This window comes from Phacochoerus africanus, chromosome X, assembly GCF_016906955.1.
Source record: "Phacochoerus africanus isolate WHEZ1 chromosome X, ROS_Pafr_v1, whole genome shotgun sequence".
NCBI lineage: Eukaryota > Metazoa > Chordata > Mammalia > Artiodactyla > Suidae > Phacochoerus > Phacochoerus africanus.
Window position 1 is genome coordinate 48,094,047 of NC_062560.1, and position 15,767 is coordinate 48,109,813.

General features: G+C 50.8%; 1 long non-coding RNA gene across 1 annotated transcript in view; it reads right to left on the bottom strand.

Moving 5' to 3' along the window:
- Window positions 1-1,475, bottom strand: part of LOC125118664 (uncharacterized) — a 37,453-nt gene extending 35,978 nt beyond the window's left edge. The window contains exon 1 of the long non-coding RNA XR_007132868.1: window positions 1,035-1,475. This is a non-coding gene — a long non-coding RNA (uncharacterized LOC125118664). The remainder of the gene's footprint in view (window positions 1-1,034) is intronic.
- Window positions 1,476-15,767: the final 14,292 nt, after the last annotated feature.

Below are 15,767 nucleotides of genomic sequence, written 5' to 3' on the forward strand. Positions count from 1 at the left end.
TCTATTTGACGATTCTGATTTAATTTTAATCACAGCAGTTACCAACGCCTGACAAATCACATACATTTGGGGGCTGAATAGAATAGACCCTCCATGAGAGCAAGGGTTGTTTTTCTTCTCTTTCCCAACACCCATAATTGTGCTTGACATATACTTTGGAGAGAAGGAATGAATGAGGTAAGGAATGAATAAACAAATGCAAAGTTCTTGAGGGAGGCATAGCTAGACAAGCCAAGAATTCTGCCAGGGAACATGTTCAGAGGTAACAGGATGGTGACAAATCCTGTGGACTTTATCTCACGTCCTCAGGGACAGAGAGACCACTGGGAGATGGCATTTTTTTTTTTGTCTTTTTGTCTTTTTGTCTTTGCTAGGTCTGCTCCCGAGGCATATGGAGGTTCCCAGGCCAAGGGTCCAATCAGAGCTTGTAGCCACCGGCCTACGCCAGAGCCACAGCAAGGCAGGATCCGAGCCACCTCTGCAACCTACATCACAGCTCAGGGCAACGCCGAATCCTTAACCCACTGAGCAAGGCCAGGGATCAAACCCACAACCTCATGGTTCCTAGTCGGACTCGTTAACCACTGCGCCACGACGGGAACTCCAGGAGGGCCTTTTTCCTAACAGAACCAAAGGTCCTGCTCTCTTTTTCCCCTAGTACTCACAGTCAAGGACAGAGGCCTGCCCCTCACCGGGGCATCAGAGCCCCGTCGGGACCCTTCTCCCCCCTGCCCCTTGAGGAACCCTGGCTGGCTTGCCGCACTACACCTATTCTATATTACCCAGGGAGGTGCAAGCAAGCCCAATGCCCAGCACAGAGAAAACGCTTGGTGCCACTACAAAGAAGTACATTTCTGTTTAGCAAGACTTTTCGCCGGGCCCAAGACTCCAGCGAATTGTGAGGTTTTCATACTAACTTGGCCCTCCCTCCCTTTGGGGACCGCCCTGGAAGAGTCCACTAACATCTGCATCGGCTGTTCCCCGATGACACCACCAAGGGGCGCGCGAGATGGAACACCTGTCATGGGACGTACCACTGACAGGGCCGGAGGTGAGACCATTCACTCGGAAGGTACCATTAGAGGGTAGGAGGCGGTCGTTCTGGAATAATCCATCGTGTTCCAATACTGAGGGTTCACGTACACTGCGGAGGGCGTTAACCACAGTTCCCGGAGGAGGCTCTCGTGGAGCCGCTGGGTCCATCCCCACTGTATCCTCTCTGTCTTCCTGGAGCATTCGAGCACGAGTAGACACGGAACATCAGGATGCGGCCTTCTTTCTACCTACTCCAAGTTCACCCCTTCGTTTCTATATGGTCACCTCTAGCTGGGGCTGACGGCAACGGGGCAAGGGATTGGCTCCCGGAGGCGGTGGGAGGGGTCGGAAAGGATTATGAGTGATGATTGGTCAGGGCGAGATTGCTCTTCCGTTGTCCCAACCAGCGACGGAAGTCCTCTACTCCCACCCTCCGTAGTCGTCTTCCCAGTTCCGATTGGCCGTCTGTTTGGGGGGGCCCCCCGAGGTCGCAGAGTTGAAGCGCTGGGTGAGAGGTGAACGTATGCGTCTTTGCGCTTGCGCGTGCGTGCGTGCATTTGCGTGCGCTTGCGCGTGCGGGTATTTCACGCTACATTTTCTCCGAGCGGGTCTATGCTGCTGACTGTCCCGAAGGGGTATCATAGCTGCCCGGGTCAGTAGCGCGGTTAGGCTCAGTCGCTGGTTGTGCGGAGTGACGGTGCTGTCTTCACGTGAGCTCTTTCAGTCTTGTCGAGCCCACATTCTGGAGCTTGTGGTTCCCCATGGTCAATCGCACAGATTCACGTCAAGTCCAGAGAGAGGTCTCTGAGTTTGTTTGGTGTCTCTCCCTGGGAAGTAACGTGTGTCATGCACTTCGAAGCTATGTATCGCTACGCCCGACACCATAGATGCTAGTTGGGTGCATGTGATGTCTTTGAGCGCTTTGGGGAGTTTTTGGTGAACGGAATAGTTTATCTAACTGGATTTTGGCAGCGATGGTTCAAAGAGCCTTAGGCTTTGTGTGCTTGTATATTTGGGTGTGCGCTTTCTGAGCTTTGGAGTCACTGGGTTTTAGACTGCTCTGTAGGCGTGTGCACCCCGGACTGTGAGGTGTCTGAGCGATTTGTGAGTCTGGCTACCAACTTATGAAGTCTCTGAGCTGCTTTGGGAAGGCTTTGTCCAAAGGCGTAGAGGATCTCAGCTGTTTGGGGTTTGGGTGTCAGGAGTAACGTCTCTTACCGTTTTGGCCTTAAAGTCTCTGTCCAGGAACGGAGGGGTTTGGAACCTGGTAGATAGGATTCCAAAGCCTGGAACCCCACGTGCTGGTTGTGTGTCTTGAGCAAGTCACTTCTCTTCTGGAGTTGCACTATGTATCATAATGAATTAAATGGGGCCAATGGCCATCATGGACAGTACCTGTGTAACAAGGTGTGTAAAGGGCTGATTCCCAGCCATGGCTCAGCAAGTGTTTTCTGAGTACTGTTCCAGGAGTTTCGGACAGGACAGAACTGACAGAGCCTCTCCTTTCATAGAGGTAGGTGCTCGGTAAACACATTAGAGCACGTCAAAGGTGGCAGGTGCAATGTAGACAGAAAAGGCTGGATCAGGGGAAGGGGCACGGGGTGAGGATGTTTCTGTTTTCCTCGGGGTAACAAAGGCAAAGGCAGGTCTATCTGAAAGGTGACGATCGCGCAGAGACCTGGAGAAAGCGAGGGAGAAGGCCATGGGATTACCTGAAGGAAGAGCATTCCAGGCGGAAGAAGGAGCAGATGCAACAGTCCTGGCGAGGACATCTACTTGAGGTGCTTCTGGATCTCAAGAAGGAGTCCTGTGATGCACTGGGTTTGGCTCTGAGCACTCATTGAACTGGTGTCTGGTGCTGCTCTGGCTCTTTGTCCCACAACCTGTGGTCCTCCCCGTTTCACAGATGAAGGACCCGGGGCTCCAAGGTGTGCCTTGCACCTTCTCCCTGCTTATGCTTGACATTACCGAAGAGGGGTGAAACCTTCTAGTCCGTCATGAGAGACAGAGGGCTTGAGTGGTAGAGCCACAGGGAGGACACCATCCACACTGAATGTCAGCCAAACAGCCAACATCGCTTATAACACGGGAGTCCTGCCCCTCATAACGTTTCTACTCTTGATGGGGGGCAGGGCTTTAGGAATGAGAAAGGGACTGGGGCAAAGGAGAGGGGCAGGAAGGAGAAGATGGAGGACAGTGAGAAAAAACCCACTGGCTTCATCATATTGCTTGGATTTGGCCCAGTTCACCTTGTTTAACTGATCATATGAGGATATACTCACCTTTTCCCTGTCTCTGCCATTTCTTTCCTTCCCTCTCTCTTGGGCCTGAGCCGTTCAGTCCTAAAGCCATTTGGTGCTTGAGGGCAAGACAAGTGTAGGCGTGTAGGGACATTCAACTTGCAGAGTCAGAGCGCAAGGCAGTAAGGAGAATACCCCTGGGTTTGGGCGAGGGTGCAGGCTAACTGGCTCAGGGATTCAAGCTTGAGTGGGGTGAGGACGTCAAGGCCAAGGGATGGGTCAGTGCAGCATGTGAGGAGGACCTCAGTGGAGGAGGGATGGCTTGTTTACGTTGGGAATTCATCAACTCAGCAAATGTTTGAGGATAGTGGGCGCCACGTCTGCCCCTTCTGGAAAAGGGAATTTCTGATATGGAAAAGAAGTAAAGCAGAACACATTCTGAGGTGTTCTGCTGGAATTGAAGTTCTCCATGAGAACGCCTGGTTTTCAGTAGATAAGTGTGCACATGTAGACAGATACTTACATGTAGATGTGGAAGCAGCAAGATCCCAATGGCAATAAGTACACCCCGTCCCAGATCCTAGCTTCCAAAGTCCATTCTCCACTAAATGCTGGGTTCCCAGGCTGAGGAGGGAGAGTATAAATGAGGCTGGCTCCACTTGTCATGTCAGCAGTAAGGAAAAGTTCAAGGAATGAGGAGGATGTGTCAAGGGGACAGAGAATACAGCTTAAAGGCAAAGGCAATCCCACTTGAAAAACCAGAGACTCTTTTATTCTTCCAGGTTTATTGAGGTATTACCGACTCAAACCATGGAAGTTTCAGGTGCTCAATATCATGATTTGATACACATATATGGCAAAATGATTACCACAATACGGTTAGTTAGCACTGTATCCACTCACATCATTATGGTTTTAAGAATTTTTTGGTGATAACATTTCAGTTCTTCTCTCTTTTCCTTTCTGTGTGTGTGTGTGTGTGTGTTGTTTTGTTTTTGGCTGCTCTGAAGGATGAGGAAGTTCCTGGACCAGGGCTCGACCCCACTCCACAGCAGCCACCCGAGCCATGGCAGGGGAAACACTGGATCCTTAACCCACTGCGCCACTTAATTTTCAGTATATGATACAATATTAAGTATAGTCACCATGCTCTACGTTAGATCCCCATAACTTATTCATCTTATAGCTAGAAGTTTGTACCCTTTGACCACGATTTCCCCCAGCCCCTGGCAAGCACCATTCTAAACTCTATTTCTGTGACTTCGACTTTGTTCAGATTCCAGATGTAAGAGAGAACATGCATTATTTGCCTTTCTCTCTCTGACTTCTTTCACTTAGCCTTCACAGTCCATCCATGTTGTTGCAAAAGGCAGGACTCTACTTTTTATGGCTGAATAATACTCCATTGTGTATGTCACCACGTTTTCTTTACCCATTCATCCTTACTTGGACACTTAAGTTGTTAACATATGCTGGCTGAAGCTGCATGGTAAATGTTAAAGTTGGTGTTAGTCCTCCAATTTACATTTCGAAAATTAATTTGGCTATTCTCGTTCATTTGCCTTTGCCTTACCACAGAAAGTCTGTAATCAGTCTATATGTACCAAAACATCCTGTTGGCATTTTACGTTGGAATTGTATGACATTGATGGATCTTTTGGGGGACTGTTGACATCCCAATTATATTGCATTTATCAACCTATGAACACAATATGTGTCCCCATTTTGTTAGATCATTTTACGTTTACATCTGTGTCATTCCTCATATTGTTGTGTCTTTTTATCATTCTTTAAGATTTTTATTTTTTCTATTGTAATGATTTATACTGTCCTGTCAATTTCTGCTGTACAGCAAACTGACCCAGAAGTATGTGTGTGTATGTATATATGTTCTTTTCCCAAATTATCCTCCATCATGTTCCATCACAAGTGACTAGATATAGGACCCTGTGCTATGAGGCAGGATTTATCCTTTTCTGTGTCTCTCTGGGTACAATTTTATGAATTCGTACTGCTCTTTTCAAAGAAACAACATTCGGTTTCGTTGATTATATTTATTCTTCTTCTACTCTCTGTTCCAATCTCTATTCGTTTCCCTCCTGTGCTTTTGTACAGGACAGGGTGTGACCTCGCTCACACCATGAGGGCCCTTGCTTTTCCCCACATGAGCATATCATCTTTGGACATGGATATTCATGGGGAGCAGTTGGGGGGATTCCCCTTGAGTTCCAGGAAAGCATGTTCAGCTTCCCCAGAGAGGCTGGGGAGGGGGCTCTTCTTTGGGGTAAACCAAGAGCTCCACCTCATCAAGGGGGCGACTTGGGCCTCTGGCCTCAGAGAGACACACGGGAATTCTCTGCTAAAAGGCCCCTGGAGGAGTTCCCGTCGTGGCGCAGTGGTTAACGAATCCGACTAGGAACCATGAGGTTGCGGGTTCCGTCCCTGCCCTTGCTCAGTGGGTTAACGATCCGGCGTTGCCGTGAGCTGTGGTGTAGGTTGCAGATGCGGCTCGGATCCCGCGTTGCTGTGGCTCTGGCTTAGGCCAGTGGCTACAGCTCCGATTCAACCCCTAGCCTGGGAACCTCCATATGCCGCGGGAGCGGCCCAAGAAATAGCAACAACAACAACAACAACAAAAAAGGCCCCTGGAGGCTCAAGACAAAGTCCTCACCATGGCCCAGAAGGCTCTACAGGACCTGGCCCTCATGACCCCTTCACCAGATCTCCTACTCCTCCCTCCATCATGCTGAGCCAGCCAAATCAGCCTCCTCACCTTCTCACACATGATAGACTGAGTTACACCCCGGAACTTTTCCAGTGACCCGTACCGAACTCGGGGGGGGGGGCAAGGGGCGGGCATCTCTTTCAGATGTTCCTCTCCTCTAGGTTTCTGCTCAAATGTCACAATCTTAGAAAGACCTTCCTTGACTGCTCTTTCTAGATAGGCCCCCTCCTCTCTATTTGACGATTCTGATTTAATTTTAATCACAGCAGTTACCAACACCTGACAAATCACGTACCTTTGGGGGCTGTATGATTTCAAAAGAATGTAAGCTCCATGAGAGGTTTTTTTTTTTTTCCTCTCCTGACACCCATAATTCAGTTTGACGCATCCTTGGAGGGAAGGAATGAATAGAGAGATTCAAAGTTGTTCAGAGAAGTAGAGCTAGACAGGCCTAGAATTCTGCCAGAGGACATGTTCAGAGGTAACAGGATAGTGACAAATCCTGTGGACTTTATCTCCATACTCAGGGGCATAGCAACCCCTGCGAGATGGACTTTACCTAACAAGCAAAGGTCCCGTTGTCCTTTTCCCCCAGTACTCACAGTCAAGGACAGAGGCTTGCCCCTCATCAGGACTTCGGAGCCCAGTCGGGACCTTTCTCCCTCCTGCCCCTTGAGGGACTTTGGCTGGCTTCCGCCAGTAGGCCTGTTCTGTATGACCCAGTGAGGCATAAACAAGCCCGCTGCCCAGCACAGAGAAAACACTTGTTAAAGCTCCCTGTTATAGTGGTGCCACTTCAGGGAGGTAAGTATCTGTTTAGGAAGACTTCTTGCCAAGTCCACCACTCCAGCGGATTGTGAGGTTTTCATCCTAGCTATAGCCTCCCTCCCTCTGGATCAGCCTGGAATGGTCCAAGGGCATCTGAATGGGCTCTTCTGCGATGCCACCACCACGGGGCGCGCGAGATGAAACAGTTCTGTCCTGGGATGTACCACTGAGGGGCGGAGGTAAGGCCATCCACTCAGGAAGGTACCATTAGGGAGGCGGCTCCATTATGGAATAATGCGTTATGTTCCAACACTGAGGGTCCCCTTACACCACCTAGGGCATCAGCCACAGTTCCTGGGAGAGGCACGCATGGTGCCACTGGGTCCAACTCTCTTTGCTCCACTCTGTCCTCCTACAGCATTCGAGCCGGAGCGGACACCGAGTCCCATGCTGCAGCCTTCTTTGTATCTGCTCTAAGCTCACCCCCTCGTTTCTAAATGGTCACATCCTACTGGGGTCAGCGTCGGAGCAGGAGATTGGCTCCGGGATGCGGGATCAAGATTCGTTTTGGGTTATCGATTGGCCACGACGAGAGGCCAAAAATAGGTCTCGGGGTCCCAAAGCGGGGCCTTAAGTCCCACGTGCCACATTCCCATTGGCCGTCTCTCTGGTACTGGTCGCAGAGTTAGAATTTTGAGAGCTCTGTGTGCTTGTGCGTGCATGCGTGTGTGGCCGCGGTGATTTTTCAGGTTGTCCTTTTTTCTCCGAGTTGTATTCCACACCTAGCTGTTCTGCGAGGCATAGCTAGACGGGCCCAGGATTCCAACAGGGTACATGACAAAGCCCATGGACTTTATCTCACGTACTCACTGTCCTTGCGACCCCTGGGAGATGGCCATTTTCCGAACAGTACAGACGGTCCTGCTGTCCTTTTCACTTGTAATCACATTCAAGAACAAAGGCCTGCCCTGCACCAGGATCTCGGAGCCCAGTCCTGCCTGTTGAGGAACTGGCTGGCTTCCCCCACCAGACCTATTCAGTATTACCCGGGGGAGGCACAAGCAAGCCCAATGCCCGGCACAGAGAAAACCCCTTGTAAGGCTCCCTCTTTAATGGTACCACTAAAAGCAGGAAGTTTTCCGTTTAGGAAGCCTTTTCCCCAAGTCCAAGACACCACTGAGTTGTGGGGTTGTCGTCCTATCTCGGCCCTCCCTGCCTTTGGGGACTAACGTGCAATGGTACGCGAACGTCTGCATCTGCTCTTCCCCTATCCCACCACCAAGGGGCGCGCGAGATGAAACATCCGTCATGGGAAGTACCACTGAGGGGCGGAGGTGAGACCATCCCCCTCAGGGAGGTACCACTGGGGGTAGGAGGGGTCCGTTCTGGAATAATCCATTATGTGACAACACGAGGGTACCCTTTCGCCGCGTAGGGCATCAACCGCATTTCCCGGAGAGGCAAGCATGGCGCCGCTGGGTACAACCCCATTCCTTCCGCGCTCTCTTCCTGTGGCATTCGAGCACGAGTGGACAGCGAGTCTCAGGATTCAACCATCTTTGTACCGACTCCAAATCCACCCCTTCGTTTCCATATGGTCACAGCCAACTGGGGATCGCAACGGGGCAACAGATTGGCTCCCGGGAATGGGAGACAGGGTCAGAAAGTATCCTGGGCGGTGATTGGCCATGGAGAGATTGCTCTTCCGGGGTCCAAACCGCTCCGTAAGCCCGCTACTCCCACCCTTCCTAGTGGTCGGCTCGGTTCCGATTGGCAGCCTGTCTGGGACTGGCACGGTGATCACAGAGTTGGAGGGCGGGGTGAGAGGTGTACGTCTGCGTTTGCGTCCCCGCCCTTTTGCGGGCTTGCGTGCGTGTACGGGGGGCGGGGATTGTCTCTGTGCTTTTTCTCCGAGTTGTCCGACGCAGCTGACTGCCGAGAAGTGGCTTCGTAGCTGCTCCGGTCAGTGGCGAGGTTAGGTTCAGTCGCTGGTTGTGCGGCGTGACCGTGCTGTCTTCACGTTGAGCTCTTTCCGTCTTGTTTAGCCTTCAGTCTGGAGCTTGTGGTTCCACACCGTCAGTCGCACCGATTCGTGTAAAGTGCAGAGAGAGGTCTCTGAGATTGATAGAGAGGTAACGTGTGTCATGCAGTTTGGAGATGCGTACCGTTACGTCTGACATTACAGATGCTGTTTGGGTACAGCTGCTATCTCTGAGGGTTCGCGGGAGTTTTTGATGAAAGAGGTATTTTATCTGAGTGGGTTTTGCGAGCCATAGTACACAGAGCCTTAGCCTTGATGTGCTTATATACCCGGGTGTGTCTTTTCTAAGCTTTTGGGTCGCTGGGTGTTAACGGTGTATAATCTCTGGAACCATATGTGTAAAGGACTGCTTCGCAGCCATCCTTCAACAAGTGTTTTCTGAGCACCTATCACGTACCTGAGTGCATCTGGGAGTTTCTGACAGGACAAAACTGACAAAGTTTCTCCTTTCCTAAGGTGCTCAGTAAACACATAGAGCACATCAAAGGTGGCAGGTGCAATGTAAACGGAAAAGGCTGGATTAGGGGAAGGGGCATGAGGTGAGGATGTTTCTGTTTTCCTCGGGGTAACAAAGGCAAAATGATTACCACAATAAGGCTAGTTAGCACTGTATCCGCTCACATCATTATGGTTTTAAAAAGTTTTTTGGTGATAACATTTCAGTTCTTCTCTCATTCTTTTCTATTCCTTTCTTTTATTTCTTTGTGTTTTCGTTCATTTATTTGTTTGTTTTGTTTTGTTTTTGGCTGCTCCTGAAGCAAGCGGACATTCCTGGGCCAGGGCTCGACCCCACTCCACAGCAGCCACCCGAGCCATGGCAGGGAAAACACTGGATCCTTAACTCACTGTGCCACTTAATTTTCAGTACATAATACAATATTAAGTATCGTCACCATGCTCTACGTTAGATCCCCATAACTTATTCATCTTATAGCTAGAAGTTTGTACCCTTTGACCACCATTTCCCCCAGCCCCTCGCAAGCACCCTTCCAAACTCTACTTCTGGTAGAGCTTCCATGCCTGCCTGCTTACATCTCTCATAAGCGTCCTATCTTAATAAATCTATTTCTTGCCTATCAAAGATAAATAAATAAACTCTATTTCTGTAACCTAGACGTTTTCAGATTTCACATGTAAGAGAGAACATGCATCACTTGTCTTTCTCTCTGACTTATTTCACTCACATATATATGCATATATATAAAACGTAGCAGGCTCGAACCGATAATCCTTAGAAACTGCAGCTTGTTGACCTTACCTTGCATCCGGGAACTTGGATTTCAGGTGGTTTCCCACCATTCCCTCCCTGAGAAGGGTAGGTTCCTCTTCCGAAACTGTCCAAACAATATGTTCGATGCTAAACGCCTGCTTGCCTCCCGGGACCCTGGAATCCTGGTACGTGCTGGGCAGAGAGTGTGCGAGGGACCAGTCCCCAGTTAAAAGCTTGGGCCCTGGTTTCTCATGAGCTTCTCTGGCAGACAGTGCTTGAAGGAGCTGTCATGACTCGTTGCTGGAGGGACAGATTGTGTGACTCTAGGGAGAAAGGACTCTCGAAAGCGTACGCTGGTTTCCTCTGGATGATGCCCAGTGCACCACTCCCCCTGGCTGTTTGTCTTTCTATCCTTTTGCAGTACTGATTCCTAGCCATGGGGATGACTGTATGCTGGGTCCTGTGAGCCCTCCTAGGGATTCACCAAAAGCAAGGGTGGTCTTGGACGTCTGAAACAGTGGGGGAAGCCATGAGATTCACTAGTGAGCTCCTGCCTCATTGATATGCAGTGAAAGCCTCGTTTGAAGGGTGGACGAAGCGGTAGGATGATGATCCTTGCATGTTCGGTGACTATGGATGTACCCATGCTATAGAGCAGCACTGAGCCACTGACAGGTGTGAGAGGTAACCGTTCCTTACTAAGTTAAGAGGAAAAGACCCAGAAGTTCCCTGGTTGCTCAGCGGGTTAAGGCTCTGGTGGTGTCACTGCTGTGCCTCTGGATACAGCTGCGGCAAGGGTTTAATCCCTGCCTGGGAGATTCCAGGTGCAATGGGTGTGGCCAAAAAGAGGACCAAGAAATCCCGCATCAGAGGGTTAGCTCACTGCATCCCTGGGCTGCTTTGCTGAGCTGCCTGATGTGAGGGGGTACCTGTCATGAGCACCGGACTTTGGTGTTTGTTATTTCCTCTAGGCCCCGGGCGGGGGGGGGGGGGGGTCCAGGCCTTGGAAAGGTGACCTTCGTGTCAGCCAAAAATGTTAAAAGTTTGACTTGCTGTCTCCTACAACTGGGAGGACACAAATCTGTTTCTGGGACGGTGAAAGCTTCAGATAAACCCGAGGCAAGAAGGGAAAAAAAGCTCTCCAGCCTTTTCTTCAACGTGGCTGCTTCTGTGGCAGCTTCTCCCAGCATTCCCACCAGATCTGCCTTGGCCAGGTTCATTCAACAGCCCATCCACTGGCTACATGCTTGCAACACCCACGCTGAGCACTGGCCGCTTGATGCTTAGGAAACGTTCAGTACAGGTGCTCCAAGCATCGTGACCCAGGTTCAACTGTGAGGGCAGAACTGCGGGCAATGGAGGTACCAGAGTGACACACACGTGTGTAGTAGACATTGGGGCCGCGTGTATTAGGAGTTTCCGGAAAGAGGCGGGTATGACAGATGCAGTCCTCCTCCCCTCACAGGGAAGAGACTGACTCCACAGATGTCCTCGTTACCCCATTCTCCCGGGTCATTTTACACAGAAATAACTGGCTCAAGAAGAGCCGCCTTTATTAACAATAGACCTGGAGTCAGGGTCCTTTGTTCATTGAGGAAACAGTCTCAGCACTGCCAAGACACTACATCTCAGCCTCCTGGGCCTAGTTTGGGGATGTAGGGATGATGTGGGCTGGAACCTGCAAGCAGATGACAGCCACCTGTTGTGTGAGTGATGGCGGGATTTAAGTCCTAGAAACCTAGGAACACGGAGGAGGGCGCTGACCCCTGCCAAAGTATCAGGGGGAGGGGTTGTGGGTGTTTGGTCAAGGGTGGGGAGGTTCCTGAGGGAGGCACCGTGATCTTCCAGTTTACAGACACACAGGCTGAAGGGCACCGACAGCAAAACCAGCGCAGCCATTTTCCATTCTCAGTCTTTGGGCTCCAGACCACCATGGCGGCTGGGTCACCTCCCGAGAGGCCATGCGGCCACTGAAAGCACCTCCTCTGCCTCTGCTCGCCTCTCAATTCCTAGTATCTGCTAAACAGAGGGAGACGGGGTCGAGTCCTAACTGGGCCGTAACCGGGCCTGGGGGGGTGATGGCAAAGCCTCTCTGGCATGGTGCAGTGCCTCTCCACAGGAAAAGTCAACGTCCTGCCTGCCTGTTGGCTCTGAGGCAGGCCCTTCCCACCAGTGGACTCCGGGTCTCTGGGCTTCAGAGCAGCTCCCCTGAAGGCGACACAGAGAGGGTCTGAGAGCCGTTCACGGTGCCTTTGCCCTGCTGGGTGCCTGGACGTCACCTGCCCATCATGGAACAGTATCTGCATCTCAGCAACAAAAACCCAAACCAAGTTTGTTGTGAAGTGACGGCAAAGAAGACTGGCTCAGGAGTCTGACAGACCCGGGGCGTGACTCCCAGATCCACCCTCCACTGCATCAGCGACTTAACCTCTTTGAGCTTATTTCCTTGTCTGTGGAAGGCAGTGGGTTGATACTTACCTCTCTGGCTCTTGGGGAAATAAAACCGTGTCTGCCCTGCTCACATGAGCTCAAGAGCCAGGCTTGAGGAAGAGCCGTTTACACTGCACCCCTGTTAGGGACACATCAGTGTGGAGGGATCCAGGCCACGGCCCCAGGAGTCTACTCCACCCTCTGACTGGGGTGGCTGTGGGGTAGGGGGGTGGTGCCATTTCCATCTTTTTCTTTGACCTTACGTATCAGAGACACACGCTTCATTTCATACTTAGGTGTGTTCTGCTTAGAGGAGTTGTAGTGAATGAAGGGGATCCTCACAGCTGAGTGTGTAGCTGGTAGAACCTACACACTCTCCCGGACCTTCCAGGAACTGGATCGTCTGGGTGCCTCCAGGGGTTGACAGCACCCTGTGCAGACACCTGAGGAGCTGCAGGAAGGCACTGGCACATGACCTTGGAGGGTCCCCCCATCCTGAGCAGGCAGCTGATCCCTGCCACCCTCAGGGCCCCAAGAACTAGAAAATCAGCTCCACTGCAAAGAGAAGAAAGTTACTGTACTTTCTGTGGTCCTAACAGAGAACTCCGACTATAAAATCGAGTGGGAAATAGTGAACGTGTCATCAAAACAAAGTCCATGGGCAGAGCAGATCGGGCCTGTTCCATTTACTGGGTCACAGACACCATAAAGTGACAGGTATCTCCCATGTTCTGGGTTATCCCTCCTCACTGTCAGGCAGGTGGTCACCCTGGATCCATTGATAGTTCCAAAATTGTGATCTGATTCCAAAGTCCATGCTCAAAGGCAAAAGTGGGCCCAAATATAATAAGCAGAGAGACCTTTGCCATCTGTCCCCTGTGCTTATTAGCAAGGAAGCTTTTCCCAAAAAGGCAGGCATCAGATTGCATTTCAGCTCAGCTCACTGTGAACCACAGTAAACCTTGTTTTGATTTGGGGAATTCAACAGAAATCCCCACCACATCCATTCTATAAAAGTAGGAGTTAACTGACTTTTCATCCAGGTGCGGCCCAGGTAAAATGGAAATTGCACCACCCAACGTGACACCGAACCGAAGAAGGAAACCCAGCAGATGAGGAGGTGGGTGGGCATGCAGGATGGCGGGAACAGCACCTGTGAGGATGTGCAGTCTGGGAGTGGTCAGCGGGAACGATTGTGAGCACACTGGCCATGTGAGGTACAGAGAAGGGGTTTGGGGTGGTTGGAATGTCAGGTGGGCGGAATGGAGCAGGAGGGGTCCGGTGAGGATCAGGCACTCAGGGGCACGCGACTCCTGATGTGCCTAGTCCAGGAGGCCAGACACTATCCCTAGAGCAGCGGACAGCCCCCACAGAGGTTTGAACAGGTGTGGCGTTCCTAGATTAGGACTTCAGAAAGGTTCCTCGGGCAGTGGAATGGAAAAAGGGTGGCAAAGGATCAGGATTGGTGGTGGTCGTGCAGGGTAGAGCTGAGGGTGACCTGGACTAGCGATCTCACTGTGGTGATGGAGGGAAGTGGCAAGATCTTGCCTAGACTTAGGAGCAGAAAGGCGGGGCTTGGTGCCTGAGGGGATGGTGAGACAGAGGCGGCAGGCACAGGTGGCTGTAAGGGTCTCTGGCCAAAGCAGCCGGGGAGAAGGCGGCCTTGCACTGAGTCAGGCAAACACTAGAGGAGGTGCAGATGTGTGTAGGGACTCGGGGTGGATGGCTTAGTTTGGACAGGCTGAATGTTCCTTGCCTTTGGGATTCAAACAAGTATGACCTGAATGACGTGGGGAGCTGACCTAACCTCTCTGTGCCCAAGACACCTCATCAGTGAGAGGAGAATGAGTCTGATGATGAAGAAAACTGACTGCTTTCTGTGTCATTAATTTAGTCTAGGGGCATTTTCTTGTACACCACAAAGTACCGTTTGACTGTCAGTTACCCCCTAGGTACAATGGCAACGTCTCTACCTGTACGCATGTCTGCTGGGCTTTACATATGTGCTTTGTGTCTCCTCTCCGTGTGGCCACTGTGCATCATGTATTGCCAACTGTAAAACAAACAAATAAATTTAAAATAACAAGTGTTTATTGTCACATGCATGTAGTGTGCCAATCCATCAGCCTGTCTCCCGAAGAAAGAGCTCCCTCAGACCCTCCAGTCTTCCCCCTGTAGCCCCTCACTCCCGTCAGATGACCAGGGAGGTCTGTGATCTGCAGGAGGGGATTAAAGGGGAAATGTGGATCTGGAAACCATCAGTGTGTGGCGGCATAGCAGGGAGATGAGGAAGCCACAGACAATCCAGATTTGAAACAAGGACCACGAAAATAAAACCTTTTGATACCTATAAAGTGTTGTTCAAGTGTCGATGACTTCCAGGGTAAGAAGGGACCCTCTCTTCTTATCCACATATCTGCTTGGACAGGCATGAAAGATGCCTGGCTCATCTTTACCATTTGACAAGGCTGAACTTCACCTGAGCCCCAAAAGGGCCACAGAAAAGACATCTCTGCAGACTTCTGTGTTCCCGAAATGGCTTACCAGCAAAGACCGGCCTTCCCTTTAGGACTTAGATAAGGCTTGCGGTCCACTCTTTGTCCTATTTGCCATAAGCCTCTCAGGTGTCCCATGGGTGTACCCTGCTAGCAGGCCAAACACAGACCTTCCTCCGAGTCCTTAAAGGTCAGACACAGACCCTCAGCTCCGTGTTTTCTGTCTCATGAGTCGTAACTGAGATTCAAAGTCAGCCCTCCTGAAACCAGCTAGTCACAAAGACAAACATTTCCTGTTCAGTTGATTAGACTCCCCCCTCCCCCGAATGTTTCCCACAGTAGCATTGTCTATTAATCTCTCTCGAGTCCAATGCAAAACCACCCTGCTGACACAGTCTGCTCTTCAGACCTAAATTAGAGTATACTCTGTGATAAGGTTTCTGTCATGAATGAGACTACAGTACGTATAAAGGACTTAGCAAAGTGCATGAGACATAGTATATACTCAATAAATCTTAGCCATATGATTTTTTAAAAATAAGAGCACTACCTCTGGAATCATATTTTTTTTTTTTTGGTCTTTTGTCTTTTTTGTTGTTGTTGCTATTTCTTGGGCCGCTCCCGCGGCATATGGAGGTTCCCAGGCTAGGGGTTGAATCGGAGCTGTAGCCACCGGCCTACGCCAGAGCCACAGCAACGCGGGATCCGAGCCGCGTCTGCAACCTACACCACAGCTCACGGCAACGCCGGATCGTTAACCCACTGAGCAAGGGCAGGGACGGAACCCGCAACCTCATGGTTCCTAGTCGGATTCGTTAACCAC